A 27983-nucleotide genomic window follows, 5' to 3' on the forward strand; every position below is an offset into this window, starting at 1 on the left:
TGTATATTCTGCAACCATTGCCCCACCACAGCTGACAGTTTATGCCTCTTTTCTACCTGTATATATTTTGGCATGTATATTTTTGCATATATATTTGTATATATTTCTCACTATTGCCATCTGTCACATTCTCTGCATTTATTGTACAACACTGTAACCTAAGCTGAAAATGTACTTGATACTTTCTGCGCCCTGATATCCTCGGGTCCGGTGCGCATTTTAAATAATAAAAAAACCAAACACTATTGCCATTCCATAGTATTCACATATTGGTTGCCCATTGCAGCTGTCTCGGTGCATGGTGCACTGTCTGATTGCCATATCCTTCACACATGGGCATACCCGTGATGTGTTTTTTTTAGGGATTCACTTCTAGGTATAGCAGCTCAATGACTTTCAGGCTGTGGGACACTTGGCCAGTGTTTGTTCATGTGACACACATTGATGGTGGTTTGGAATCTGAAATTGGTGAACAATTTGTCCCTGGGTATTGATGCCATGACATTGTCACATGGCCAGCAGGCACTCACTTTTACATTCAGTTGTTACATGTGTATGCTGGGAGATGGTTGCGGACAGCTATTCTGTTTGCCCAGCTGACACACTCATGGATGTATCCCGGGTGTATGCATTCATTTTTGTTTGCTGAGTACATGTTCCGGTGGATATTCTGGCTAGTGTCACTACATGGCAGTCAAGGTGAATGACACTCTATGGATGGAGTGATGATGTGTCACTATGTCAGGGATCATCATGCAGGTGATGTACCATGTGGAGTGGGCTGCCTGCAGGGTAGGGTCACGGGTGATAGGGGCTCGGGTGGGGGTATTCCATGTGGAGGGGGCTGCCTGCAGGGTGTTGTCACGGGTAGTGGGGGCTGGGGTGTCCCATGTGGAGGTGGCTGCCTGCAGGGTGGGGTCACAGTTGATGGGGGATGGAGTGTTCCATGTGGAGGGGGCTGCATGCTGCGGCTTGCGAGGTACAGACGCACATTTTGGCTGGGGTGCAGCCAGGGTACGCAGGGTGTTTTCACGTGATTATGAGGGTGCGGCCGGGGATTGCGAGGTGTTGGCATGCAACTTGGGTGCTGGGGGGGGGGCAGCCCTTGCGTGGGAGGGCACGTGTTTTCTCTGGGGTGCGGCCGGGGATCGCAGGGTATTTTCACGTGATTATGCTGGGGGTTCGGCCAGGGATTGCAAGGTGTTGGCATGCTATTTGGCTGCTGGAGGGGCAGGCCTTGTGTGGGAGGGCATGTGTTTTCTCTGGTGTGCGGCCGGGGATCGCAGTATATTTTCACACGATTATGCTGGGGGTGCTGCCAGCGATTGCGAGATGTTGGCGCTCCATTTGGCTGCAGGAGGGGCAAGCTTAGCGTGGGAGGTACCCGTTCTCTGGGGTGCGGCCGGGGATCGCAAGCTGTTTTCGTACAATTACGCTTGGGTGCGGACGGGGTGTTTTAGCGTGATTACGCTGGTCTGATCACTGGTGTTTTTGCGCGATTACGCTCTGGTGTGGACGGGGGTTGTGAGCTGTTTTTACGCGATTACGATGGGGAGCGGATCGCGGGGTGTTTCCACGCGATTTCGCTGGGGGCTTTATGCTGGCCCAGGGATAGCGTGGAGGTTTGCGCAGTGTTAGGCATTTCACTTGCTTTTTACTGTACGTGGGGGCGTGTTGGGGGCGTTAGTCGCGCAGCTGCGGTTACTTGCGCCATGGCTACTGATGCCTCTGGGAATCCATGAATACGCGTGCTGTGCAAAGATTTGTGTGCGCTTGTGCATTTTCTGCACCCGATTCTATGAATCGGGCCCAGTGTGTTTCAAAGCACTTCAAGGCAAGAGAGGGAACAATGGAAAATACAATGACATTCTTACAGGCCATGAACAGTAAGGATGTGAAATTAACTATCGTACTCAGCCTGGCGACATTTCAGATAGTGCAAGAGCTAAAACAAAGAAGGAAGGGAGGGGGGGAGAGTGGGAAGGAAATGGAAACAGACAGGCAACTAACATACTAGGCCTGACAAGATTTCTGGTAGCGCCGTAGAAAAACAGAGGGAGAGGGGTGCAGAAAGATGATGTAGTAATTGGCACCATCATCTCACTGCCAATGTTTTCATTTCCCAGACTCATTTAGCTTCAGACTTGCAAGTATGAAATAAGATTGACACGTATTTTAAGGAACAATACGATTGGGTTTCTATACAGGCATATATAAAGTTAATAAGATTCACAGAAGTCACACTTAAAGCAACTCTGATTTAAGACTTTGGCAATATTCTGAGCCTATGCTTAGATTGATTAATGGTAACACGTAGGTATTTATAATAATCATTACTTATATAGCGCTTTCACCATGTACACAAAACACTCATATACAAATATTACCTGCCAACTAAAATCAATACTCATTTGTCAACCTCAGATGGATACAAGTTTGAGGAGGCCTTGCCAGTGTTCTAACCTGTGAATTGCAGAGCATAAATATATTCCAGCAGTGAGCACTTAACCCACTCTTACCCATTTTATCTCCTTCAAATGTGCAGAACATAGTATATGGTAATGTACTGTCTCTGGGGGTTACATTTCTTATTGATATAACACTTATTATGACAGTGCTTAGAAGCAGGAGGAATAGGTCATGGGCCACTAGTAAATGTGATTATCTTTGCATGTTAATAGCAGGCTTATGTTAGGGATGTTCCTTTCAGCGTTCCATTTCTCATCTATTATTTGAGAATGAATTCCACAAAGGACATAGTCGCTAGGACTAGGCAGGTCTTTTCGCCTAAGCAAATCCAGTCTCATTATTCGGCTGAGAGTGACTCTGCTTGTTTCGCGAGATCTCCCAGAAATCGAGAGTGCACTTCTGTCAATGCCTCCCTCGTAACCGGGGGAAAGATGGTTTCAATCATCTGCTGTGTACTACAGTATCTACAGTGGGCCTCATCTATTGCAGTCCGTTTGCTTAATAGGAGCACCTCTCCAGACAGGAGGATGTTTAGATGGCACTGCATAAACAGATCCCTCTCATGGGCAGACAGACATTTTTGTAGGTATCCCAGGACTTGGTTGATCCCTCTCTCTTCTTCTATGAGAGTCAAGGATTGTGTATACCTAGATCTTGCCTGCATCGTTTGGTCAAGGTCTTGCATTATGTTATGCTCCTTTAGGAAAGAATTAAACTGTTCCTTCCATTTAGAAAACCATTTCTCTGACAAGTTCGATTCTTTTTGTGTTAAAATTTTCAAAGGCCGGGATAATATCTGAAGTCAGGCATTTCCTATAGAGGGCGATAACTTTCCATACCACCACTGAGGCCATTGATTGCAAACCCAGTTCAAATCTAATACAAGCCATCGGAAGGGAGCCTGGAAGATGGAGTACCTTTCTCCAAAATACTCCTTCTAGGCTTCCCCACTCTTTCCATGGCAAATTAAGGATGGCTTCTGACCCATATGTCAGGAGCTGGACGATTTTCTGCTTGTAAAACATCATTACGGCAAACACTGAGAAAGCCCCATATTTCATATACAAGACACTTGCCTGAATTGCAAGTCTTCCAACCTCCCCCACAACATTATTAGATGTGCTCTCTCCTCCAGATTTTTGTTAATTATGATCCCCAGATATGTCATTGTGTCTACCTTTCCCAGAGGTTCTTGGTCTACTCTCCAGGTCGGTCCTCCCATAAGCGTTCTCCTGGCTGAGGCCATAATGAGGATTTTCGACTTGTTGGCATTCACCTTTTTGTTGTTTTCTTTTGGGTAGGAAACAAAGCCATTTAATCTATTTTGGAGTCCATTTGGGGTCTGGTCAATGAAGAACAGATCATCCGCTTAAAGGACCCGGGTAGCTCTAATTCCCCAAATTTGGGAGGGAAGGCTCCAATCCCCGATTGTGACTCTCAGGTCAGACAGTTATAGGTTGAAAAGAATCGGTGCTAAGAAGCAACCTTGTTTCAACCCTCTAAATGTCCTGATCTTTTCTGAGAGCACCTCCCCCCGATGAGAGCCTGACCTGAAGTGTCTGAATATACAAGTCTAATGGCCTCTACCAAATCTTGAGGACAATTTCACCTTGAAAGTGTATGCCATAGGCGTTCCCTGTATAATGTGATAATAGTGTTATATATATTTTTTATTTAAAGTACTGTTGCGGGCAGGAGAGGGTAGTGGGTAGGTATCCTAATATACGTTTCTTTTTAACTGCACAGTTCATTAAACAGCATACTTGTATCACAATTGGATAGCTCAGTGAGTTTAAAAACTCAGTGGGAATATCTCTTACAGATCCAACAGAGATAATTAAAAGCAGGAAAGATATCAAGTAATGCTGTATTAAGGTTAGTGAAGAAGTAATTTAAGCATTGAGAAGTAAATAACAAAAAGAAAAGTGAAACTACAAATAAGACGATTGATCCGAAACGCATAGACAAATGGGTTGACTAGAGCCAACTCCAAAATGATCTCATCTGCCAGGATTAGCTAAACGAAATTGAAGAATCGTTATACCGTAAAACATTTGATTTTGTAGACATTGCAGTGGAAATGTGAATAACGATGTGAAAAGTATGATGTGATAATAAGGAAACATTTTGAAAATAGAGAAAACATGGCATGTTAATGTGTTGAATATTTCTTGAATTTGTTTTTTGCATATTAAGCATGACACAGTATTTGATTAAAAAAATAACATTTAACAATTGAAGAATTGACTCCGAAGTCATTTACTTGCAAGAAAGGAGCTTATCTCCGATTACAGTGCGTCCAGGGATACCATAAAGGTTATGGGACGCTTTTTATATTACTTTTGAGTGGATGACCTATGATGGCTAGCAGATGAACCCAGACCACCAGAAACATTGATACAAATAGTTGAATTATTGACAAGTAGATTTAAGTGTGAGTGCACCCAGCAATATCATTCCATTTATTTTACCCAGTGTCCATTTATCTAACAGCACCTCAAGAGTAAGAAGTGTCTCAAGGGATTTACTACCATATGGTCAGGTGTCACATTTATCAAAATGATGCAAATGTTACCAGGCTGCTCTGTAGAGAGGCAGAGAACACCTTTATTGTTTGTTTTCAGTACAACAGGCTTTACATTTGAATCGGTTTTAACCCACATACTCATCCCCCCACTCAGATATCCCTTTTGTACCTTTACTTGTTTCAGATATAGTATAATAGTTCACATAACCTTCAACACTCACAGGGCTGCACGTCCAGTTCTCTTGAAACGCAATTATGTCGAAGTTACTGATAACATCAAGCCAATCTGTATCTTTCATGTTCTTAAGTAAACCTGCAATGTTCCAACTAGTAACCCTCCATACACTAGTTCCAATCATCTGGGACATTGAACTCGGACTAAGTGGAAAACAGAGGGTTTAGGGGCGAGGGGTTGTCAAGAACCAATATTATTGCATTGATGGCTTACTTGTATGTCTACCAACCTAACCGGTTTGCCTCAGGTTTCTATTTGAAGATTTGGCGGGGACGAGGCTGCTAATCAATGCAACAAACTAACTGGAAAACACTAGACAAACCCAGCACTGTAAACGAAAACACACAAGAAGCACACTTTGGTACAAAGGCACTCTGGGTAAATGTGAATGGAGTGTTCAGGCACTTAATTGGCACAATGCAAGGCATAAAATAATCAGCGTTGCATAGCAATTTGCTATGCAGTTCTATAGGTTTGCTAATCAAATTGACATTTGTGTAGCATAGCTTTCTATTTAAGTTGCTTTGTTCAATGAACACACAGCTCGCTCAGCATTCCTCCTCTCTAGCCCTCAGTGCTCTTTTCACTCTTTTCTTTGTTCATGTCAAGTGCTAATGGAGAGAAAGTGCAGCAGTAATCATCTCTTCAGTGCCAAAGGTCTATGTGGGAGTGCTAGGCAAAAAATGCATTTTTCTTTTTCAAATAATTGCAAACCAGAAGTAATCGGGATGATGGATTTAGTGATACCTTTATTAAGCTAACTATATCCTGTCTGGCAAAGACCAGTATATGTTAACATTATATATTTTTTAAAAGAGTGCTGCAATTCCATTCCTAAAAATGTAAGTTGTTGCATAATTACAGTATTTACACTGTAAAACACTGCATTGTCTCCATGCATTACAGTACATATTAGGTTAGTGTATCTAAATCTCATACTGAATTTTGTTGAAGAAAATGCATCATATTGACAAGTGAACACTTTGTGTGATCATGTACATTTTCCAATCAAATACTTTTGATGGCAAACCCAGTTCTGTAACTTGCTGGTTGCATACATCTGTGCAATTGGTGCTCAACCCATAAGCTGATCCCAAACTCCTTGACTTTCTATTGTATCACCCTTTTGTCTTGGAAGCAAAACAATGCAGTGCAACACAGGTTCGAATCCCGATGCCGCGCTTAGAAAGCTAGAGCATTATAAATAACAATTATAATTACACACTGTACACTCTATGTTCTATGTAGGGATACTTGTAAAGCGGAATGGACACCAGAAGGCAGCCAGGCACTAGATAGATACACCTCGTGCAGAAACTCTTAACAATGGTCAACCTAAAACAGATGCGTCTTTAGCAAGCGCTGGAACCAAGAATGGTCCTGCGTGGCCCAAAGCACGTGAGGAAGCAGATTTGCAGCAACCAAAAATGCACAACCACCCAGCCTAGCGAAACAAAGGCGAGGGACCTGCAGATGGCAGGCATCAATGGATCAGAGGGTTCGGGAGGGAGTTTAAGAACAGAATTTGGACTGAATATATTCAGCCACTAAGCCATAAAAGGATTGGTGAACTATGCATAAGGCCTTGAACTGAATCTGACTCTGCATTGGTAACCAATGTAAATCATGTAGGATAGGGGTAATATGAGCCCGGTAGGGTGACTGCGTTGCAAATCTGGCTGCCAGGTTGGAAAACCTGCATATTATGGATTAAAAAAGATGGTTGAGCTAGATAGAGAGTTGTAGTAGTCTATGGTTACAAACACCAAGGAAGCAACCACCATCGCTCCCATGGGCTCTGGTAAAAATGGAACACATGTCAGAAGAACTCTCAGCTTAAAATGGCCTGCCTGCCAGACAACACTAATTTCAGGCTCTGTTGATAGTGATTCTGAAATGTTGAAGCCAGGATCTTTAACTATTGCAAGAGGAGTGGGAAAGGGACCAAGTGACGAGGGCCAAAAAGAAGGTGTCTAGCAAGAGACAGTTGAAGAGGGCCAATCACTGGCACCTCAGTCTTGTCCCCATTAAGCTTCAGCCACTTGTTACTCATCCAGCTGCCCACGGATTCCAAACACAGTATACACTGTGAAGCGACGTCCTGTAGACATAGATCAAGCCAGACGATCTGAGTATCGCTATGAGACCTGATTAGTTTACCAAGGGGCTGGATATAAACATTCAATAAAATGGGAGCAAGAGCAGAACCTTGAGGGACCCCACAGGTAAGTGGAGATACAGACGACTGATGGGGCCTAAGGGAGAGCGACTAAGCCCGATCGAAGAGAAAGGATTGAAACCAGGATAGTGCAGAGCCAGTGATACCTGCATGCACTAAACGGGTAAGCAGGATGGAATGCTGATAGTGTGAAAAGCCGCAGACAAATTTAGTAGGATCAAAGCCCCAACACCACCCTGTTCATAGAGACAAGTAAGATCATCAACTAATGTGACCAATACTGTTTCTGTTGGTACTGTTTCTGTACCCCTACACGGCTGAACACTGGATTGGAAGGGATTCCTCAAGAAAACTACTCAAAGGCGAGGCTAAAGATTCCAATAGTTTCATCAACAATGGCAGCAATATATTTGGGTGGAAGTAGGCAGGAAGGGTCGGGTCTAGGGTGTTTTTTTTTAGAAGATAGATTCAATCCTGCAGATCAGGGGGTAGTCGAGTAAGGGATATTCGAATTCAACGGGACATTGGGAACAGCTTTAGTGGGGAGGCGATTATCGGAGTTAGACCCGACACAAAGCAATATAGATTCCACAGGGGAAGCAATTCATGGATTCAGTTCAAATGTTTTTTTATTTGGAATTCTGCATAAACGCTGCCCAATGTAAACATAGGTCAGAATGGCAAAACCAAAAGAAAGTGTTGCTTGAGAAAGGATTTGCCAAAGGGATCCCTGGGTCACTCCCCAGAGTCAATGACAACCAAGTAGAGCTTAGTGGGACCCTGCCACGATTCCCACTGGGTCATTCCCTCCGGCCACAGGTTGTGCAGCATTGCGTTGCTCAGGAAGAATGTACACTACTGTTGAAATTCCAAGCATGGCTGCCGTAGAATCCAGAACGCCTATCCCCAATCCAGAGGTAAGGTAAGCTACGAGGTACTCTAGCTGCTTGGCCGGGCCCTCCGATGCTTGCCTGTCTCAGGGGCCCGATTCAATTGCCCAAGCCCACATCATTTTCACCCTCAACCAAACGATGCTTACTTGCCTCAGTTCTGACATGTGCGCTGTCAGTTAGCTAAACTACTTGCAGTTCTGCCATGATTTCAGTTCTCCTTTCTGCTCTGCATGGCACTGGGTAGACTGGTGTCTGCCTCCATGGAACTGCCCACTGTCTATATGTCCTGTTCCTCCTCCCTTCCTAAACCCTGCCTCCTTCAACTGACTGACCTTTCCTCTTCGCCTAAGGGTTCTCACTGCTTTCAGGTGTACTAGTACAATTGGGACAATTGAAGCAAATGCAGACAAATGTCTTCTGTGAAGCCTACCAGTAAAGGTTGACCCGCCTGGGATAGCCTACGAAACAAAAGTGGTTTTGTGGGAGAGGGCCAGGAAAGCAGAGAGGAAGTATGAAGTCCATACTGAGTAGCTCTGGAAGGAAGCTTCCCAGGAACACATGTTTTGTTTGAACTTAGGGATGGAGTTTTAAGAATAGGTTTAAGACTTTTCTTTAACATGTTGAGGGTCGGTTTTTGCACCAGACAAAAATACAGTAATTTCCTTGCTTCTTATCGTGAGAAAAGAGTTACATTTTCTTTTTTTTTATCCAATTCCTTTCCCAACTCAGGGTTATTCTAAAAACTACAAAACATTTTTTTTAAAGTAGTGATTTGTTATTTAGTCCCAAAATTGTAAAATACTCCATCACCGGATCCTCTATTCCATCAATTGACAATTTTTGCAGTGAACATGTTTGAATCATACATTCATCGTTGTGTTCTTTATGAAGCTGTCAATTAGCAGAAATGCTCAAATCTGAAATCTATTGTCGTAGTTAGGATTTATCCTTGTTTATCCTCATAGTAATTTGTCCCTATGGATTATTTTCCCTCAGATATATCCTCTACACGCGTTTCACCACATTTTTATTATTTCTGTGGATCATCAGGAGGTTCTATTCTTCATTAATAACTTCAGTGTTATTGACTAAAGAATAAAGGAGAAGGAAAGAGAGGAGTATAACCATGTAGGATTTGTCCTATAGCTCACTACATAATTGCTTCGGTAGCTGGATAGTGAAATTACTTACTTTAGCATATCGGCTTACCATAACAGCAGGATCGTTGTAATTTCATTCTCCAGCAACCTGTAGAACTAATTTTAGGTTTTAATTGTTTCATCCATGAAATTGAGGTGGGAATGTGTCATCCAGAAAGTGTGCAGGTTTTGTATTGGCTGAGAGGGTGTCTTGTTGAAGTGGGTGGAATGTGTCCCATGTGTTTGAAGGTTTGGAAGTTGAGGGTGGAGGTTGGACAGACGAGGGAGGTACTAGTAGAATGTGTATTTCAGAGTTGAAGTAGTCCATGAGGGAATTGCAAACTGAGGTGGATGGGACGGTTGTAGAGGTGCATGGTGGATTGGAAAATGTTGAAATGTGTGTGCGATTGGCTTATTGGAGTTCTTGGATGTAGTGGGAAACTTTGGTGTTACACATGGCTTTCTTGCATTTGCTGCAGCAGTGTTTGAGGGGTCTCATGGGGAGGGGCGTGTGTACTTTGGGGGCATCATGGTCGAGAGGCTCTTTCATTTCTTGTTTGATGGAAATGAGGGGGATTGTTGAACCATGGTTTTCGGTGGTGGTTGTGAGGTTTTGTGTTTTGAGGGGGGCTATCCTATGGGGTGCCTGGGTGATTGTGGAATTGTAATTGTTGTATGGTTTGGGGAGTGGAACGGGGGTGACAGGAATGTGGCTAGGGCTGTATGAAATATGTTTGATTTGTCTGGTGGGATTAGAGTGTCAGACCACGATACCCAGATTCGATTTGGATAGATTTTGAAAGGAATTTGTTCAAACCACAACCATTTCTGCTTGAAATTGGAAGGTCAAGGGTGTTGCCAGCTACATATGTGGGGTAGTGAACTGTTGTGTCGCTTCATAGGGGGTGAGTGGAGTGAGGATACTTTTCAGTATGGGGGGTGCTATCTGAATGGGGAAAACCGGGTTACATTTGCCAAAGTAGATGTTGGTGCAGGGGGAGATGTAATTGTTAGACCATTCAGCGTGGAAGTTGGGATTGTGTGTTGGGGGTGGTAATAAGGTGAATGAATGTGTGATGTGGGTTTGATGAAGGGGAACACCTAAGAGGTAAGACTCCAAAGGATGTGTTTGGTGGGTGAGGTGGATAGGTGCCTTTATCTTTGCAAATTATGTCTATGCCACCACCAGTTTTGTGAGACCAGCCCCTGTAGTTGAATATTCACCAGAAAATTTGCCAACATATGACTACATCAAGCAAATTCCATCACAATTTTGGATCTCACCGTAATTTAAACAAATAGGACCGTTACGTGACATCATGTGCTCATCACGTACAACGTAACGCATGATGTCATGAGCATCTTGTTCATAAGATGCCATTTTGGAAAGAATGTCATGTGTTTCTGCAGCGTGGATTGAACGCGGGGAGAACGAGAAAAAAATCTAGCCCCTGTGGGGCATGAATTAAGGTAAACCACATTATATTAAATCTATGATAAAAGGTTATAATTTATGTATATTATGTTTACACACATTCTGCATCCTATATTTAATTCTACACACTGGGACAAGTTGGTTGATTAAAAATGTCTTTAATAATAATATAATTTCTAGATAATGAAATCTGGCACAGGCATACTAAAATGATGTGCACTCAATTTGTATAAATTTACAGTTAAATAAATGTTGGTTTCATGTTAAATGTTTCTGTTTGCCTTGCAAATTTGGATGAAAATACCGATCTTGAAGCGAATAGAAAAAGGAAAGAATTTCTTTAATCAGTAAATGAAATTCCAAAAACAAAAATGGCAATATGAGGTCAGCCAAGTGCTTAATACAGTATTCAAGCATTGATAGTAAGAAACTCACAACATTTGAGTATCATTTCTTTTAGATATTTTCCACCTGATGAACCACATGCAAGTGGCGAAACACGTGTAGAGTTCTTTAGTACGAGGATTACAATCTACATAGCTGTGGTGCAAATTAAGCTTAAAATAGTATTAGTAACAAAGGAACCACCTAAACAAGAGAGATTAAGGAAATATAACCTAACAATGACAAATGAACATCGAATGTGCAGTGAAGCCAAATTCATGACAATAAGAAACATGTGCAAAGTAAAGGATAAGTTACAAAGCAACTAAAAGATACTCAGAAAGCAAACTGCAAACAAATGTCTCAAATGAGCATGTGATCCCTCAGGATAAGGTACACGGAAATTAAAGATACATACAAAAATGCACAAACAAATATTTTGAATGAAGATGGGTGCTCATTAGACATCGATCTATGCCCTCCCCCACCCCCGCAAGGGTAAAATTGCTATTAGTATCCCAGCACATTGTACCAGAATACTAATAGCGTTTTTTTTTTTAAGTTGAGAAAGGAAACGTTTGGCGTCTCAACTTAAATACAAAAAGGAATGGCTGCCATGGATCAGGAAGAGGGACTAAACAAAGTCCCTTCTCCCTTTCCATGGTGGCGAATCGTGACACGCCGGCCACACTAATGTTCCCAGCACCGTCAAGGGACATGGAATTGGAAGGTGAGTGGAGTGGGGATGGGAGGGGGACAAATGTGTGTGAAATGGGGTAGGGGTCGCAAAGTTACCTCATTATCCTGCAGGGGTAGATGGTGGCCTCCAGCTCTGAGCTGGGGCTTTACTGTGTGATAAAGCCCCCGTTCTGAACCTCCTCATTGGCTGGAAGACCATACCACGCCCCTGCTGTGTATTCATGATATATATATATATATATATATATATATTTTCTCGGGAGAATAGCTCAGGGGCAATGTGCTCGCCTTATAAGCAAGACGACACAGAGCAACACAGGTTTGATCCCCTGGTCGGTGCTTAGAAACCTGTGGGTATTAAAACCAATCATATAAATACACACACACACACAAAACAAAAATCACTAAGAAAGTTATGGTGGGTTTAAAAAGACTTGAAAACATTTTTTTTCACCAGAAATGTAAAAGTAGAATAATCCATTTGAGCCAAGTCGCACGTTCCACAATGCCACCTAGTAGCCATTGCTGGAAGTTCACTTCCAGTTCTGAGCCACACCAGCAAGGCATTGTGGGTATGCAAATCGGGCCAAATGCACATCTTTTTCTCCATGAAATTATCTTTGTTTTAGAGGACACTGCTACTTTATCCATAGCTTGCAAAAGGTCTGCCTTGGGTTGATTAAGCTATGCATAAAGTAGGATTCCTATAGTCAACTGGGGCATTTTTCGGACCTTGCTACGGGCCTTAGATTCATCCACTCTAGCAGTGGGTTCTACTCCAGATAGAACCATGCCGTTTTGTCATAAAACCGAGGTCTCGGCCTCATGGATAGAGGATAAGGTAAAAACAATATAGATTGAGTGATGATTCAGTGTTATCCAGTGATGCAGAAGGATCCTAAAGATTAACAAATGAATTGGTGGACTTTTTTCACACAAGCACCAATCTTCACTAACACTTCTGGGTATCGTCCCCTACACAAACAAGTTAGAAACGCTGCCAGGCTGCAGGAAACTTTTCACCAACTGAGACGACAGGGAAGACGCACTTTATTAAGCATAATCTATTAAGCGCCTAGAACACACACACCCACACTTCCACCCACGCACCTTGGCTTCGGCCCACAGTGCTCTCAGGCAAGCCCAAGGCACTACCAGGTCCCGTGCCGGGATCTGCAACCTTTGGCTCTCCAGATGCTTTCGACTACAACTCCCATCGAGCAAAGACACACTAGTCAAAGGTGAAGGATCATGGGAGCTGTAGTCCAGCTCATCAGAGCCACATGTTGGAGACCCTTAGTGGCAGATGTGCGCTCTAGAAATGCCAGTTAACATAACTATAGGATGCACGGCCTTGCTGTCCTGGAGCCAGTGTAGCCATTCCATAAGGCAGGGCAGTGCAGCCACACTTCAAAGTCACTGCTGCCCCACACAAGGCAGAGGAACCTCTCCTCCTTCAAGGCCTAGAGCCAGGGTTGTTGCTAGGTCTGGAAAAGACTCGGGGCTACGCTAATGTTGGGACTGGGGGCTAGCTAGGCTTTTGGTTGAAGCTCCTGAGATTCTATCCGGGGCTACAACCAAAAGACCAGGGGCTATAGCCCCCTTAGCCCCCCCCCCTAGCAACGCCTCTGCCTACAGCTGAGTGTTTAAAATAATCACCGAGGCTGCTCCCTGTGCGAGTTAGGGCTTGGCAGGACTCCCGTGAACTCTGTGTGACTGATAATTACCCTCCAGGCTTAAAAAGTGAAAACCACTTTTCCCGGGGCAGGAAAAATGAAACCACAGCAGATCGGTCTGGCAGGCCTCCAACTCTACAGATAACTATCATTTGAAGCAGAGACTCATTTAGATGAATCCTGGCCTCTGCTTAATTGATTTTGGACCTACCCAAACATGTATTTAAGTCGCACTTTCCAGCAATGAGATGGTGAACCGCATCAGCAGAGCTCGTCTTGGGTCTCGTGCTGGAAAGTGCTGCTAAGCCGCCTGATATTTAAGGTTGGGGTTGGGTGTTTATGTCAACAGCCTCCTCGGCAGCAAAGAAGTCTCGCGCTAAAATTCAGCAAACCAGCTCCACGTTGCATACCCGGGACCGAGTACTGCCACTGATGCGGCACGTGACCAAGTATTGACGTGACCCTCGCCCCAAGTATTGAGAGAGTTAATTAACAGTGACGTCACTACGATAATACATCGGGGGATATGAAGCACACCCTTCAGCTGCTAGCAACGAGAGGAGAGGATGTCAACCGCATTCGTATGGCCCAATGATATTCAAGCATTCTTAACCATCCAAGATGCTGACGAATTTGGCTTCCTGGTGGTGCGGTGGCCCCCGGAAAGATATGGACACCCGTCAGGTCCTCACGTGGCTCTGGCATGGCTTAGGTTTGTGATGCACACAAAGTTAGGTCTGTTGCAGAACACGGGGGGGGGGTCATGGGTATGCAGCTATTCTATAGGAAATGAAAACAATGAGGACCGTGCTTGTGTCATGATTCTCTGAGCAGTTAGCACTGTTGATTACTGTGTTGAATCTTGGTTTATGTGGAAAGAAGGGAGGAGTGTTGTACCTAGGTCTAATTTGGGTGAATGGATTATGTCATTAGTGGAGCTTGGAATGTCACGTGGAGTAAAATGATGCCTACCCAGAGCTTCGGGACTGTCAATTGGAAAAATGCAGCCTTGGTGGTGGGCACTAGTGGGTCCAGCTCCAATGTAACTAACATGTAGAATAAGCCAAGCTACCTGGAGCCTCATGGAAGTCACTTCATAACATTGGTGAAGAGTTGTTCAACTTAAGAACCCGGGAAGTGGACTTTGGACTACCTAAGCAAAAAAGGGAGCAGAAACTAAATGAGATGCGGTGGGGGGCCAGGAGGGTTGCAGGCATGCAGGGCCCATTGCCCCCTGTGAGAAACCTGAGGGTGTCTCACTTACTAGTCCCCGGGGATGTTTTATCCAGGTGGCCAGGACACGGCCATTGCTATTGGATTCAGTTCCTGGGGGTGGACCAGTGGAGAAGGTTCACCTGGATGAGGGGTCTTCGGGGAGTGGAAGTGGGACACTGACTGGCGAGACGCGGACCCTATTACCTGTAACACCTTTTCCCCATCCTAATCCATAGGATATTTAGAAGCTTTACCCCCCCTTTTCGAACACAAACACTTTCTTCCACAGAGAAAGACAACAGAGTAACACCAGAGCCATTTACCTGACATGTCCCAACACAAGGCTCAGGCAGAGTCAGGCAATTGACAGTAATCACACACACCCGACAGCCCTTTACCTTCCCCACAGGGATAAAAGGCAGAGCACGAGAGCACACTACGAAGAAGGCCAAGCGCACGAGGAAGCAGCTATTCTGGACCGGCAGTTCAAATGGAGAAGAAAGGCGGCAAGACCCAAAAGGATGACAAGGAGGGAAGTGCCCTTGCACTTTTCAACCCAGAGCCACAAGGCCTCTGCAAAAGGAAACATAATGGGATTTACAGCTAGCGTGTGCATAAGAGATGTCAACGGTGCACGGGGGCCTCCTGCATTAATAACCAAGGCGGGGAGGCACGCTTGCTACCGTGGTACAGTTCTTGACCCCAGAAGCAAGACAAGCCAATGGGTTCAGCACAGCCGGTGAGTCGGAGAAAGCTGATAGCAAACCAGATTGTGTTAAGCCCAAGGTTGCGAACTACTTAACCTTGCACAGGGAGCCACCTTTCTATCCATCAAGGAAGGGTTGTTAAAAAGAGTGGGGCAGACCTGCAATTTTTAATCGGCAGAAATTACAAACCATTAGGTTGAACCCGTGAGAACCTACTTTAGAACTGAGTTAACGTGTCAAAAACACGGTAGCCCTATGGATTAATAACAAATCCTTAAAAGAACTGACAGAGATGATTATCTTAGAACAATTTACTAATTCCTTAAACCCTTTTCTGCAAAAATCTGTCCTTCAGTTAAATCGACCTACCCTAGCTATTGAGACTGCACAAAACCACTTGGATGCAGCTAAACACTTCCACTTGGCCCATCGATAGGAATAACGGAAGGATCATAAGCCCATCCATCGACCTCAACCTCAGGGAATCGATAAACAAGGGGGGGGGGTGTCGCATAGGATCAAGGAAGGGATACCACAAGAGTAGAAATCAGGAAAACTGATCTGAAGGCCAAGGATGAAAGAAGATGGGAGGAATTAAAAGGAAGCAGACCACCTCCTCTGGTCTGCTTTTCCTGTAGAGGAACAGGATATTCAGCTAGGCACTGTCCAAAGAATATAAAGGACGAACCTATGGAATAGGACATTTGAAGGACAAAGAGTGGGAAGAACCCGGGGAAGAGAGAGACCTTTTGCATCTGTTTATGTCAGACTCCCACCGATTTCACATATGAAAAGGCTTGGGTGAAAGGGAGGCAAGTAAGGGCCTTAATCGACTCAGGTTGTAAGCAAACCACTATATTGGCCGATTTAGTTACAACAAAAGAGCTAGACAACGCGGCCCTAGTTAGAGTAACATGCGTGCATGGAGACAATTTGATATATCCTAAAGTACCTATACATATTAAAATCAGGGGAGAATCCTGAAAAATATCAACAGCCATAATTCCCAGGCTCCCCGAGGAAGTTGTTCTGGGGCAGGTTTCCACTTGGAGATTTTCTACCCCAGAGATCCTGGCAGGTGAACAACTACTCCCAAAACTCTCCTACATGGGACTGGGAAAACTCAGAGCCTACGGAACCAAAAAAGCCTGTGAAACCCAATTCATAGTTATTGTAGAGAGACCGGTAAAACCACTCCACCTCTACCTACACCGGCCAAAATCGGTCAGTGGAATATGCGAGAGCTCCTGGACATCTTTCGTTCCTGTTCTCTTCCAGGTGTTAACAGGGAACCTGGACAAAGAACAGGCATATCCACCTCGCATAGGGGAAGGGTATGTGAGTAACCTGAGGGAGTCTCGCTTACTAGTCCCCGGGGATCTGTCATCCAGGAGGCCAGGACACAGCGATTGCTATTGGATCCAGTTCTTGGGGGTGGACCAGTGGGGAAGGATCACCTGGATGAGGGGTCTTCGGGGAGTGGAAGTGGGATACCTTCAGGCGAGGCAGTACCCCATTCCCTGCAACACCTTTTCCCCATCCTACCCCGTAGGATATTTATAAGCTGTACCGCTAACCCCCTTTTCTGACACAAACACTCTTACACAATGAAAGATAACGGACTAACACCAGAGCTGTTTACCCGACATGTCCCAACACAAGAGTCAGGCAGAGTCAGGCAATTGACAGTAACCACACACACCCGACGGCCTGTCATGCGGCGCCCCTGGAAGTTGTGGCAAAGGTGGATATTCCAGCCGTGTGTGCGTAGTGCCTTCTTTTAGAGGACTGTCTAGTCCTCACCTTTCATGGCCACCTTCTGTACATCTACGCACCGTTATTAAGAACGGTGCGTTGTATCTGCCACTTCCTCCTTGACTTTGCTGCTGTGTAATTTTGCAGTTAAATTCTTTCTTTCCATCTATCCAGTCCCGTCCGGTCATCTCTTGTTACTACTTCCGTGCTCTCGACTGTCCGCTCCGCCTGTTCCTACGCTCTCTCCATTGGGCTATCTTTTGTCTGAGCCTTTTGATTCTATCCCCTTTTCCGCTCCACTGCTGATACTCTATTATCTGCTTCGTCTGCTTGCACCTTTCTATTCCTCTCGTATTCACTTTCATCCAGGCTTTTTACTGTGGGGTTCGGACTTTCCTCATCAGATCTGTCTTCCTCTATCTTCTGTTCCGCGAACCTTGCTCTCCCCCCCTTACCTGGCTGTAAACTATCCCTTAGCTCCGACTGTTCTGTCCTCTGTGTTCCGGCCGTTCGAAAACCTCTCCCTTCCGTCTGAATGGCTTTCTCTTTCCGTCCTGTTCGTCTGTCTTTATCTAGCTACTCCTTTCCGATGAACTATACTTTCCCCGTGGCCCATTTTGTTAGGGGACCTGCTACGTACACCTTTTGCTCAGATTGTTTGGAACCACTCCAAGTACCTACCGTTTGGAACTTTGCATCCTCCAGATACATTGCGGGTGATTCTCTCCAGCAGCAGACCTGAACAGCTTCCTTCTGCCAGCGAACCTGTGTGTGCCTTCTGTGTTCCAGACTTTATTCAGAGACACTCTTGTGACTTTACCACAAACTATAGTTTGGAAAGTCCATTTCTGGACCTCTAGAGCGGATTCTGTGAGTTCCTACGAGTTCCACAAGACTAGACTGCTTCACCTTCTGGAGGATCCTTGGAGCAAGTACAGTAACATCTTCCAGAGTTTTTTGGTGCCCACTAGCTTTTTCCCAGGATTAAGGGCTGGCTCCTTGGGGGTCCCCTTGACTTGGAGTTTACACCAGTCAAGGTGGCCTCTGAGGGAGCTCGTCCTACTTGCACGATAAGAAGGAGCAAAAACCCAAGGAGAAGATGACCAAGGAATCCAGGCGGACAAGAAAGAAGAAACAGCCTGAGGCCCGAAACAGCTCATCTGACGACCAAGGTGAGGAGGAGGCTCGGGAGGGTTCACCGGAGTATGACACATCCCTTTACCTTCCCCACAGGGATAAAAGACAGAGCACGAGAGCACACTACAAGCTAGGATAACCGCACGAGGAAGCAGCTATTCCGGACTGGCAGTTCAAATTGAGAAGAAAGGTGGCAAGACACAAAAGGACAGCAAGGAGGGAAGTGCCCTTGCTCTTTTCAACCCAGACCTGCATAGCCTCAGCAAAAGGAAACATAAGACTGGGATTTACAGCTGGTGTGTGGAGTAAGATGTCCACGGTGTACAGGGGCCTCCCGCATTGATAACCCAGGTGGGGAGGCACGCTTGCTACTGTGGTACTATGCGTGACTCCAGAAGCAAGACAAGCCAACAGGTTCAGCACAGCTGGTGAGTCATAGAAAGCCGATTGCCAACCAGATTGTTGAGCCCAAGGTTGCGAACGGCAACATTGTATGAACCTGTGAAAAAAGAACTTGTGTGTGAAAGCGTGAAAGAAATTCCAGTGAAGGACCAGTGGCAGAGTGGTCGAGCGCCACAGGGGCGCTCATTCGGAGGACTCTGGCTGGTCCCCTTTGTTGAAACTATAAGTACCAGAAGGCCCTAGGAGATGCCGGCTTGAAGAGTCAGAGAGGTCATACAAGGGTTGAGTCAAACCCCTTGTACAATCAAAAGTCTCTGACACAGTGACAAGATGGAGAGCAAAGGGAAGTGAATCCAGCATTAGGAGAAAGCAAGTGAACTGTGTATGTGGAAAATGTGAACCCTGCTGGGGGATGCCTGCGAATTGGGGTGAAGAGTAATACACCTGTGAACATTGTGTCGACAAGAGTGAACCCGGCTGAGGATTGTCCACCGTGAATGGTTGTCCAGAAGATATTAAGACTCTTGAATATTGCAAGCTGTTGATATCTTGATTGAAAGGCCATAGGGAACCAGGGGTGGCCCACATTGTATAAAGGATCAGAGCCCGGCAGAGGGGGATCTTAAGGCGAAGGGTAATTGCCCCGTAAAGATCTATTAAAGCAAGTTTTGTTTTTGTTAATTGTGACACATCAGGTCCTCTGAGGCAAGAGACTCAGTGAGAAAGACTTGGCCACAGAAGGCCCTGATGATTTGGAACCGAACTGTAACCTTGTGCTGGTCGAGGCCCAGGAGTGTGCTGTGCTCAAATGTCCTGCCCTATCCCATGCCAATAACGTGGAGAAGGGAGACCCCAGCCATACCATCCTGACTTATCATTTTGAGAACACTTCTTTCTTTAATGGTGAACATTATCCCACACTATTTTTTAACTTAGCGGTAAGGATTAGCAATAGTTTTTTTTAGTATAGGCCCTTTTTCTTTGACAAGACGCCACTATGACCGCCTTATTATTTGATGGTTGTAGCTTGCTCCCATCTTACATCTAGGTTTAGATTAGGCGTTTTTCTCACCCATTTATACAGTTTAATACCCTTGATCTGTCATCAGTTATGTCTGTCTTTACTGTTGCCACCATGAGTTCCTTACACCCCAAACAAACATCCCACCAACCGGGAGCACTTGCTAGATAAGGTAGGCTATGGACTTTGTAGATGGGTAAGTAGCCACCCAGCACATGGTTTGTTTTGGATCTGGGCAGTTCTGCACCCAGGGTGGACTCCAGACAAGGTAGACTGGTCATTGGAGAGAAAAGGTGTACATTTGCAGAGCGCCTTACCAGTGTTATGGTGGCCTGTGATAATCTCAAATTATGCAGAGGATCAGGAGTCTGAAAGTCCAGTCTCAAAATACAGAATTAGACAAAGTGAAAGGCAAAACTCAACTTTATTAGCATCCAAATAAAGCAGGGATAGCATACAAGCAAAAAAGTTTTTCGCTCAAAACAGCATCTTTTAAGGCGAACAATCATCATGAATGAAGTCACATTACAATCTTAGTTACCAAAACCTACGGGGGGAAGGGATTGGTTATGGGAATTGATTATATACCCATTTTATATGGGTTCAACTTTTAATTGGATAATCACAACTCGATGGCTCCTCCTGAGACCACCTCTAAATTGATAATAGTGAATACACATCATCTCTGCCCAATCCTATTGGTTGGCGCAACACGTACTGGCTGGCCTAGCATCAGGGTTTTTTGATAGGTTGGCATTCTACTGACCAACATTGGACAATTCCCAGGTTGTCAATACATGAGCCATACATGAGCAGGTTGATCGGTCAGCGGACTACTTTTCTTTCAATTACCATCTCTTATTCCTAGTCTATGAGCCAGAGATACTTCTTTGTAGTTAACCTTGAATGGCACCTCGGGTCTGGGAAAATGCGTGAGGAGTAAGGCAGGTTTCCTCTCTGTGTTCGTTGCTAATGAATAGGCATTGATTTTCAATTATGGGTCACGTTTGATGAGACCACGTTTGGAATTATTTCACCCTGCATTTACTGGGATTTTAGCTAATATTTGTGCAAGTGTTATAATTTTCTCTACCACTCGGAACTCTCTTGATCCATTCCCTATGGATTTGTTGGGCTTATAATTATCCTGCACCTACCTTACAAAGGCTGGTTGTTCTTTTGATAAACTTTAGACAGGAATATTCTTCATATGCTCGAGAAATTATCTATTGCCTTTTCTGAAGCGTTCGGACCCTCACTAATTTCTCAGTAACCTTGGCTGGGTCTGCGTAGCTACTGTCTGAGCTCTGCATGAATCTGTATTTCAGTAAATTCAGCATTTTATTTATTTATGCATTTATTGTTTGCTTGTTAGGCACTTATACAGGAAATACATTCTGTTTCATAGCGCCCACAGGGCAGCAGGGGGTGAACATGGGATAGCAGTATAATTAAATACAAACAATACAGATGGGAAAGGGACAGCCATACCTACCATGCCTTGTGAGTATTCAGAACGTCCAAGTGCAGGAAGGAAGAGGGCAGAAGGGTTGGTGCTGTGGTGTCCGTAATCGGGGGTGAGCCGTAGATGATGTGCAAGGTATGGTAGGTGCTATGCGGCCAGGAGCCACGTTGGGTGGAATGTGTAAATCCCCAGTGCGGAGGGTGTGCCGAGGCAAGTGCTGGAGGAAGGCAGATGCTGGGGAGATTGGGTGTCAATGGGCCCAGAGGATGCATAAGGGATGCATAAGGTTCCAAGACATCAATCACAGCAACTGTGGGATTAGCAGAAGACGGGAAGGAGGAGGAAAAGAGGAGAGTTTTGGGGTGTTTTCAGAACTTCAGAAGGTCTGCTCAAGACGCAGCAGAAGGGGGGAGGCTGTTCCAGAGGAGGGATCTAGCTGATAAAAAGGGAGGTGCCCCCTGCTCTATGTTTAGCGAAACGCTTTACACACACAGTGCCAGAGGAGCGTAGAGGTCTAGAAGGAGAGTATTTGGTAAGAGTTGCAGATAGAGTGGTCCCTGTTGCCAGACATCCTTGTGGATGATGCAGAGAGATTTGAATTTGATCCATGCAGCAACCGGGACCCAATTGTGGATTTTTAGGGCAGGAGAGATGTAGCCCCTGGGCTGAAGGCCAAGGATAGGTCTCGATGCTCTATTCTGGATTAACTAAAGGGGTCGCAGAGTGGAAGAAGGTAGGTTGAGGAGGATGCTATCGCAATAGTCAAGCCTAGAGCAAACCAGGGGTCGGGAAACATTGAGCTTCTGGGGGAAAGTGAGAAATGGGAGAATTCCTATGAGAACGAAGAGTTGGAAGTGGGACTTCTTGGCAATGTCATGCGTGTGAGGGAGGAAGGATACAAAGGAGTCAAAGATGACTCCAAGGTTTCTAGCTCCAGAAGAAGGAGCAGGGGGAGTGCCCAAGGTGGGAGGCCAGCGAGAAGGGAAAAAGGAGGGAGCAGTGGTCCCAATAGGAAGGATCTTGGTTTTGCTGGCATTGAGGCAGAGATCATTGGAAGAGCACAAAGCCTGAATGGCAGATGGCATTCAGGGATGAAGGGGCAAGTGGGTCAGCAGGAAGTCTGAAAAACAGTTGAGTGTCGTCTGCATAACATTGGAAGTTGGGGGAGGAGGGGATGCGGTGTGCCAGCTGAGCAAGGTAGATGTTAAAGAGGCAGGTGGAGAGAATAGATCCCTGGGGGACACCACAGGTTGAGAAGGACGTGGGAGAGGAGAAGGTGCCCAGGATGATATGGGAAGAGCAGTCAGGAAAGAAGTCAGCCCTTCCAGTGCCCGTTCTGAGACACCATGGGCATCATGGAGCCTTTGTAAGAGGATGGAATGGTTGACAGTGTCAAAGGCAGAAGAGAGATCAAGGAGAATGAGTACAGCTGGGGAGTTGAACTCCAGGGATGCGAGCAATCCTTCACGGGTGTTCAGGAGAGCAGTTTCCATGCCTCTGGATGCTCCAAATCCAGATTGAGGACCGTTGAGACCACCAACAAGTTCAGTGTGCAAGTTGAGTTGGGGCAAGGCTAGCTGCTCCAGCAGTTTTCCCAGGAAGGGGGTGATTGAAATAGGGCGGTAGTTGGATGGACAGGTAGGGTCTGCTAACGGCTTTTACAACAGTGGATGCACAATGGAGTACTTGAGGGAAGAGAGTAAAGACCAGTGGTGAAGGAGTGGTTTCAGAAATCGGTGAGTGGGGGGGGCAACAGAACCAATGTTGTCCTTAAAAATTCTGGACGAGCAGAAGGGAACCTGTTTGAAAGAAGCCTTCATGGAGCGGACAACTCTGGTAACTTCTTCGGGTGTGGCCGGGGTGAAGGAGGAGAAGGCGGAAGGAGGAGGAGGAATGGCCAAGGGAGCCAAGGGGGTGTGGGATGGGTTAGGTGGGTGAATAACAAGGGTGCTCAGGATGTTCTGAGTTTTGGTGGCAAAGTGTGTGACCAGTTCATTGCAGAGGGCCTGGGAAGGACGAGACTGCCGAAGGGTTGGCTAGCTCCCTGCAGATTTTGAACAGTTCAGCCGTTTTATTGGATGCACCTGATAACACGTGCCTGAATGTGTGCTCTTTTCTTGGCACAGATGGCGAGTCTGTATTGCCTTTGGAGCAGGCAACAGGCCAGCTTGTCAGAGGGTGAACCTGAGATTTGACACTTCTGTTCCGCTGCTCTGCACTTCCCTTTCAGGGCTGCAAGTTCAGAGTCATACCAGGTGTTTCACTTAGAAGCAGGCTTAGGTGGATCCTCATGACTGGGGCAAGGATGTCAAGGGTATTGATGATCGCTGAGTGAATATCGCTGGGAGCCGAGTCTGAAGTGCAGTCTGAGGTAGGGTTTAGGGGGGGATGAAGGTAGTGGCAAAGGCAGCACCTGACACTCGTTTAATCGGGGGAATGTTCAAGACTGAGGTTGACTGGGCTTTTGTGGGTGCAGTAAGAGGGCCGAAGGGAACCAAGTGGGAGGAGAGGAGAGCATGGTCTGACCAGGAAAGAGGTGACCAGAGGGGGAGCGAGCGAGAGGTCGGAGTGGATGATGGCATCCAGGGTATGTCCAGTCGAGTGGGTTGGACCGGAGATGAGGATGGAAAGGTAGAGAGAGGCGCAGAGTTCAATGAAAAGAGTGGATGGATGCTGAGGCAGAGGTGCCCAGTTGGATATTGAATTCACCCAAGCAGAGGAGGTTGGAAGTGGATGAAAGTAAGGAGCAGAAATCAGCACATTCAGAGAAGAACAGGGTGGTAGCACCTGAGGCTGGTAGATGGTAGCAATGGTCAGAGTGGAGGCGGGAGAGATGAACCACTTGCAGACCAGGCTCTCAAAGGAAGAATTGAGTTGGTTGGGTGTGATAGAAGAAGGAACTCACTCAGGATATATTAAGGTGACCCCACTGCTAGCACAGTGAGGTCGAGACTTGGAAATGATCTTAAAGCCGACAGGGAGGAGGGAGTCAAAAGCAGTGACTGAGCTGGCATTGAATCAAGTCTCGGCGAGAGTGAGAAAGTCAAGGTCAGTGTCTTCAAGAAGGAGGCAGATGTCAGCAGAGTGTTTGTTGGCAGAGCGGGTGTTAAGAGTTGCCAGGTGGAAGCAGGCAGTCTCTGCCTTAGAAGGTTTTCTGAGGGGGCGTACAGGGGCATGGTACTCCGGTCAGGGGAGGAGGGACAGCGAGAGATGTGTGGGAAGAGGCGGCAGTAGGAAAGAAGTTGATGAGGGAAGGCAGGATCCGGTCAAAGAGTAGAAGGTTGGGTTAAGGACCCTGAACCAGGATAGTGCCAGTGTGGTAGACATTAACGATGCAGCATGAGGATCAGAAGGCAGCCAAGAGGACTTCCCACTTGGTCCCACCATTAATGAGAGAGGAACTGAAAGGGGAGAGAGTAGAGATGAGGAGTCCAAAGATCTGGAGAGGGATAGAGAAGAGGATATCCATGAAGATGTCTCTGGAGGTTGCGCTGACGTAGGTGTCTGCGATGGGAAGGCCAGGGTGTGCATGCAAGATGTTTTTGTGCTTTTTTATTCCGAACTTAGCGAGAGAAGGAGATAGAGTAGCAATTAGTGAAGATAGGAACGATGGCGAATGTCATTAGGGTGATGGAGGGCACTTGAAAGGAGAGGGGTGACTGCACTGCACAGTTCTGACCTAATCTGACAAGTGACCTAGCAGTAGCCAAGACACAACGCAATGAAGTTAGAGTGCAAGATGAAAATGCACACAGCTAAACACGATTTTCAATGAAAGGCCACAAATGCAGTAAACTAGGGTACGCACAGCTAAAAATGATGTTCAATGAAAAGGCCACAAATGCAAAAAATGAGGGTGCAGTATGTAAATGCACACAGCTAAAAACTATTTTCAATGAAAAGGCTACAAATGCAGTATATTGGGTGCATTAGGGTAAAGTAGGCTTCTTGTGAAGCATTGAGGACTTTCATTTACTTAGAAGCATACTGCGGCTTCCATTTTGCCTATTACTGTTGGGTTTCTATGTTAGTGAGCTACACGCGTGTTGTTCATGCAGCATTCAGTTTATATATTGCTTATATTCGTATTCTTCATGTTTTATGGATGCAATGTTAATATAAATGCATATTTTACCTAGTGTATCCCATCTTCATGTGGTGTGTACATTTGCTTCATGTCCAATGCATGCACATGTGTTTCATTGCTAGTTTGTTTATTCTCACCATCTTTAGTTTACTGCTGTACCTGTCCGGGGTATGGGTGGTACGGTTGCCTTACTGAGTAACGCTTCTCATCTGTGCAGTATTGGGCCTGGGGAGGGGCAGTTGCTATGGATGACACATTCATCTGGGTTGTATACTAATTGACCTTTTCACAATTGACCTTGGGAGAATTGACCTAATTTAGAAGGTCAATTAGAACATATTTGCGGGGGGAAACCCCCCCCACAACCCCCGCCCAATCCAAAACCCCCTGAAATACCCCACCCAATCCCCTTATATTATTTATGATCCAAAACCAACCCAATACATACATAAAATAACTAAAATAATATAAAGGTCAATTGTGCAGAAGGTCAATTGTGCAAAAGGTCAATTGTAAAAGGTCAATTTGGGTAATACCATTCATCTGCCTCTCAACACCGGCAAAGAAGCACTGTTAAGGCATGCTAGCGTGCAACACATAATTTGGGCGCATGCAGGCCTCACCCTCGCGTAGCATTCGTTGAACACAAGCTCAGTTCGTGTAGAAGTTAAGGTTGGCATAATGACGTGTGAGCGCAATGAAGTACTCTTGAAGATGGGACTGTAGAATCTTTGCACGCTGTTATGTGCATTGCCGTAGTGACCATTTCGTCCTGTATAATTGTACAACGGAGTGAGGTCAAGGACCCGACAGTGGAATCTCAGAAGTGCTTTAATGTGATCTTCATGTAGTTACACATAACGCTGCTCTTACGTCAACATTTGTTGTCCTTAGGTTGGCACTTCTTAGAGAAGCGTTGCAATCTGACAAGTACTTACTTTAAGGAGTGTCTAACAGAAATATTTCAAGTGTTATGTGGAGGGGACCTTGGTTGAATGTAAGATGGTGGTCACAATATTAGATGTAGAGTATCAGTTGTTGCACAACACAAAAGAAGGACAGGCGACAACAGCGTTGTGCCATTGGATATGAATGGCCAAAGAGAGGGACAAATTGCTAGTGTATGTGCTAGCAAGTCTTAAGATTTCAGGATTTATACGTAATAGAGCAATCTGCAATTAGGGACTTTTAGGCCTGAATCTGTTTTGGAAGGGGGTTAATTTTAAACTTGTCTGGACAAATAGGATCTCCTATTGTACTATTTGTGTTAATCTCTGGTCGAAGAAACAGTTATGTGAGTGTGACAATCTTTGGACGTGAACAAAATAGGAATAGGGTTGCTAGGTATATTAGAGAGCCAGTGGTGAGGTTATGTGTGAAATGTGGATGTATTACTGATGATATAGAGTGTAGGTGCTAAACGTTCTGATGTATTAAACTGGTGGTTGTATGGATGTCAACAGTGGGCTAGAATAGTGTGACCCAGATGTTTTGGATTGTGCCAGTTAAAGTAGGGTGTGTGTGCGTAATAGGTACTGGATGTACCTAAACATGTTATTGAGGCACTGTTTCTGTGTCTGTCCAACAAGTGTTGGATGTGTTGTAGCTTTGTTTATTCATGTGGAGGAAAGAAGGGATGTGTGATGTACCTATGTCTCATCTGGATGCATGGGGTGTATCATTAGTGGAGCTTTGAATGCCGCGTGGAGTGAAATGATGCCCGCTCCAGGAGTGCAAGTTGGAAAGATGTAACTTGGATGGCGGGCACCAGTGGGTCCACTCCAATGTAAATATACTTTAAAATGATGTAAAATAAACCTACTTAACTGGAGCCTCTTGGAAGAACAATTTCTTCTGGTCATACTAGGCAGAGATTTCACTTGGGGGATCCCTGGCTGTGCAGAGTTCTTTCTAGCCATGACATTCTACTGGGCAAAGATGGAGGTAGGAGTTCTCACTGACCATGCCATGCTACTTGGGAGCTATACAAATGCTGGCTTCCTAAGCTAGGATAATGGGGGAGACAAGCAACAAGAGGACTTCCTGGCCATGCCATGGTAACAATGGTTGAAACTATGAGTATCTCTTTACTTTATTCCTGGCCACGTCATAATTCTGATTTATTTCTAAGAGTTCCTCCTGCCTTTTTATGGTACTGGGAGATGTTACACTGCCAGATCTTCCTTGCCATGCCATAATCATGGAAGAGGGTGAATTACAATGTGTTCTTGCCTCGCTCTAACACTATACTGAGATGATAGTACTAGGAGAGGCAGAACCATCTGGTCACCCTAGTCCTTTAATGATGCAGAGAGTTTCCCTGATGTGCCACAATACTGGTAGACATAGTACTAGGCTGACCTTTCTGGTCATGTCATGAAACAGAGAGGACAGTATGGTTAATGAGGATCCCATCATCCCCACACCAGGCATTGGCATCTCTGGGCAAGGAAGGCACTCTGGAGCACAGCAGGACACTCAGACTGGTTTCAAAAGGGCATCACGTTTTATTTTCTTCCAACAGGCAGGACACATCATGCAGCTTCCAAGACATCTCT

Source organism: Ambystoma mexicanum, chromosome 9 (genome assembly GCF_040938575.1).
Source record: "Ambystoma mexicanum isolate Mex_15411 chromosome 9, UKY_AmexF1_1, whole genome shotgun sequence".
Lineage (NCBI taxonomy): Eukaryota > Metazoa > Chordata > Amphibia > Caudata > Ambystomatidae > Ambystoma > Ambystoma mexicanum.